At 32.4% G+C, this 4,993-nt stretch overlaps 1 pseudogene; it reads right to left on the bottom strand.

Annotated features, from left to right (window-relative positions):
- Nucleotides 1–3,314: 3,314 nt before the first annotated feature.
- LOC109155359 lies at nt 3,315–4,667 on the bottom strand (annotated as a pseudogene).
- Nucleotides 4,668–4,993: the final 326 nt, after the last annotated feature.

Genomic DNA, 4,993 nt, shown 5'->3' with positions numbered 1-4,993 from the left:
AAATTATTTAATTATGATAAATTAAGAAATAATTAATGATGGTAATAGAAATCCTAGAAGAATATAGAATTGAAGAATATTTAATTATTGTTATATTATTATTGTGACTCACGGAATACAATACAAGAATATTTAATTATGGTTATATTATTATTGTGCCTCACGACCATTATATACTAACAGAACTTGAAAATAATCTAATAATAATAATAATATAATAATAATAATCTAAGTGGTAATAATAATATCTAAAAGTAATTAAGTGTTAATAATAATAGTAAGAATATTAAGGTAAGAATTATAACATAGAATAAATCGTAATAATTAATAACTATATTCTAGGATTAAATTTGAAATTGTCAGGAAAGATAAGCGACCTCTGGTGAAATTAACTCTTAAATAATTATATATCGATTTAAATATTCTTAATATATTACAATAATTTCATTCCGTGCATCGCACGGGTGAAAAATACTAATAATAATAACAATAATAACAATAATAATAATAATAATAATAATAATAACAATAATAATAATAATAATAATAATAATAACAATAATAATAATAATAATAATAATAATAATAATAATAATAATAATAATAATAATAATAATAATAATAATAATAATAATAAAGGGGGGAAATGATCACGCTAAGGGAAGAAGAAGAAGAAGAAGAAGAAGAAGAAGAAGAAGAAGAAGAAGAAGAAGGAGTAATACAAGTGACGCAAAAGGGGGGAAATGATCATGCTAAGGGAAGTGGTAAATAATAATAATAATCTATCTATCTATTATCTATTATCTATTACTCCGTATCTATTATCTATTATCTATTATCTATTACGGAGTATAATAAAGTCAAATATTTTTGGTAAATAAAAAATTTCAGTTTTTCTGCCCTTGAGAAACGGGTGAAAAAATAATTGACCAATGAAAACACAAGCATTTTGGGCCAAATCTTATCCGGTGTAGTTTGACGAATTGGAGTTGCAGATTTAATAGGAAACTGTTTTGACTTTGACAGATCTAAATCTTTTTATTGATTTATGTGAATGTCTTTTTCTGTGTAGATAACGTGTAAATTGGACTTTAATCAGTTCCAACAAATATAATACCGGAGTATTATTTTGCCGTCAAGTCTAATCCTATTAGTCTTCTCATCATAATCTAAAGTAAAAGTACAACAAAAGCCAGAATTTGTAGTGAGGTTTAATTGGCACAAAATTACTACACAAAGGATTACTTTTAACCTAGAATTCACTCTAAATGGATCTTAAAAGTGTGTGTCTTTGACACTTATTATTCATGATTTTGATAATTTAATTACATAATCCTTTATTTTATTATTTAATTATGATTATGTTCACACTTGTCTTGAATGTTTTACAGTGTTTATTAATGTTTTTGAACCATTATAAGTTAATTCTATAAGTAAGAGAAGTTCTAAGACGAGTTTGAAGATAAAATGAACGAGTTTGGAGTCTAAAATACTCGACACGTCGAAGTCCAGAATGCGCTAAATCAATAAAAGGGCGCTGGCTTCCGAGACACTGCATGCATGCATTACAAATGAATTGCACTTATTTCCAAAATATAAGGGACGGCACTAAATTCTGTAATGAAAGGTGTTGATTTGCTATTAAAAGGAAGGGAGGCGGCATTAAATTCCAAACTGAGGCAGCGCTGAATTCAAAGGAAATTGGGATGCAATAAATTCCTAAGAGCATCCACAATGGTTGGGGAGAATAGGGGATAATGTAAGAGTAATTAGGAAAAAGAAGGGGGAAGGGGAGGAAAAAAAAAATCAAAACTAAAAATTAAAAACAAAAAAAAAAAAAAAAACAGAGGTGTCAGGCGCGCTTGACGCGCCCTCGGGCGCGTGCTTTGCACGCGCCCATGTGGGCTTGCTGCTGTGCGCGAAACGCGCACAGCAGCGATGTTCATTATTTATTTTTTTTCCTTCTTTTCTGACATTAACCCCTATTTTGCAGGAGAAATCTTCTCACCATTATCTCTTCTTCACACTAGATATTATCCCCACTCAAGAGATTGAATATGACATTATGCTCCTAATATCTACTGATGTAGATGCTCTAATAATAAAATGGCCGAAATTCATAATTAAATCAGGGAAATTCTAATTTTGTCCCGATTTGACTCCCGCTATAAAATCTCACCTTCCTCAATTCTAATATTCATTCAGAGATCTTTAAAAACAAAAAAGAGAAATCAATTTATCTTGGGAATCAAGAAGAAGATTTAAAAAAATTGTCTGGTCCAATCTCGTACTCTCTTTGATGATTTGTAATTCTTTTATCATATTTGCTATGTATAATTTAGCCATGCGTGGCTAAATTTCATTAGAGATTCTTGGGTAAAAAGTGTTTATAAAACTATGTGCCTGTGCTCTCAGATTCTTTAATATATTATTATTTGGGTTTTAAACTTGTGTTGCAATTGTGATTATATTGTTTATACTTGTAATTAGTGGCCATAGTTACTTATTTCGTTTGCTATCTTTGTGTCACAACGGAGTTGGGCATAATTTAGGGGGCACACACCTTGGGAAATGATAATTTTGTTAGGGAGTTTAATTCTTGATTATTGCGCATCGGGGATGGTAGTAGTTATGGATTTATTATGATGCATGTTCTTGTTTTATTGGGTGTTTATACCACGGGAGTGGATATTCACTAGTGTTAGGGACTGCGGGAGCAACTCTATATCACTTTGCATCCTCACACTCGTATGAACTCAGATTTAATATATAAACCATAGATTTGGCACTAGGTAAACAGTTTATTTTGGAGCTAATTGCATGATTTTGTGTTGTTTAGGGGTCCAATTTCATTGTTTTTTAGTTTGATGGCCTAATTGTAGTTTGTTGTGCAATTGAGACCATCTCCAACCATTGCACCAAATTCTGCACCAAATTTTACACCAAAAAGGAATATTCCCAGCATATTCTTACACCAAATTTTTTCCATCTCCGATACATTACACCAAATTCTGCACCAAATTTTATTCCTACACCCCTCATAAAGTTTATATTTATACTTTTATTCTTTTAACAAAACTAATAGTTGTAATTTAATAAATTAGACTTTAATTATATTTTATGTAATTTTATTTTTAATTAAATTATATTTAATATTAATTTTGTTTTAATCGTCTTCTTGATAAGATCTTTGAAATGATATAATTTTATTTTAATAATATACAATTTATCTTTAATTTTATGTTTATATGATACAATATAATTATAATGCAAATATTATTTTATTCCACAATAATAAATAACACCCGCTACATTTAATTATTAGAATTACCATAATGTTCCCACATATGTTCGATCAATGCATCACGAAGCGCATAATGCGCTTCTTTATTTTTGATTTGCCTATGTCGAGCAAGAAACTCTTCAAAGACAATTCTTTCATCTCTACATATATCAACCTCAGGAGCCGGTGCTTCTCTCCAACTTTGTATATCGACTTGCTCATCACGTTCATCTTCAATTATCATATTATGCATTATGATGCATGATGTCATTATATCATGCAATACATGTTTATCCCAAAAACGTACTGGTCCCTTGACTATTGCAAATCTTGATTGAAGGACCCCAAATGCACGTTCTACATCCTTTCTACATGCTTCTTGCATCATTGCAAATAACTTTTTCTTTGGTCCTAGGGGCTGATGAATAGTTTACACCAGGGTTGACCATTTCGGATATATCCCATCAGCTAAATAATATCCTGTATCGTACAATTTCCCTTGAATAACATAATGAGCAGGAGGTGCCGTACCATTTGCAATGTTTGCAAACAAATGTGATGCCTCCAACACATTAATATCATTATTCGACCCCGGCAAACCAAAATGTGCATGCCAAATCCACAAATCATAATCAACTACGGCCTCGAGAACAATAGTTGGTTCTCGACTACGCCCAGCATATTGTCCGGCCCAAGCTGTTGGACAGTTTTTCCAAGTCCAGTGCATGCAGTCTAAACTCCCAAGCATCCCTGGAAAGCCACGCCTCTCACCAATTTCAAGCAACCTTGCAACATCATTAGCATCTGGCGCTCTTAGATAGCGTTGTCCAAAGACCTCTACGACTGCTCTGCAAAATCTCTTCAAACTTTCAATTGCTGTTGATTCCCCAATTTGGATGTATTCATCGGTTGCATCTGCTGCTACTCCATATGCCAAAATTCGAAATGCTGCTGTTACTTTTTGTAAAGTAGACAAGCCTAGTCTACCGATTGTATCTCTCCGTTGCACAAAGTAATTGTCGTGCTCTGCAACAGCATTGGCAATTCGTAAGAACAAATTTCGACTCATTCGAAATCGTCTACGAAATATTGTCTCATTATATTTTGGATTTTTTGAAAAATAATCAGCATGTAATCTTCGATCACCATCTTCACGGTCACGGTGAATCACTCTATGCCCTGAAATTGAACCGCCATGACTTGGGTTGATGGCTTGAGTAGACATAATCTCCAAACAGTAAGCCATGGCAGCATTGTTGTTAGCATACGTACTTAGTAGTGCTTGTTGTTGTGATTGTATTGTAGCAATGAGATCATTGTCATCCTCTTGCGAGGATGAAGATGGGTGTTGGGGTGATGATGAAAAGGGGTGTGAGGGATTCATATTTCATGATTGCTATGGTGAAAGATAAGTGTGTATGTCATGTATTTATATATCTGATATGATATCTTTCCCAAATCCCAAAAGCAATTGCTTTCAACCGTAGGATTATATCACAACCATCTTAGCCATTAATTGGTATTCATATACTTCCAACACACAATCCAAGATCTGACATGATATCTTTCCCAAATCCCAAAAGCAATTGTTTTCAACCGCAGGATTATATCACAACCATCTTAGCCATTAATTGGTATTCATATACTTCCAACACACAATCCAAGATCTGACATGATATCTTTCCCAAATCCCAAAAGCAATTGTTTTCA

Source organism: Ipomoea nil, unplaced genomic scaffold (genome assembly GCF_001879475.1).
Source record: "Ipomoea nil cultivar Tokyo-kokei standard unplaced genomic scaffold, Asagao_1.1 scaffold2701, whole genome shotgun sequence".
NCBI lineage: Eukaryota > Viridiplantae > Streptophyta > Magnoliopsida > Solanales > Convolvulaceae > Ipomoea > Ipomoea nil.
The sequence above is the reverse complement of the archived record's forward strand: the minus strand, read 5'-3'. Positions and strand labels throughout refer to the sequence as shown.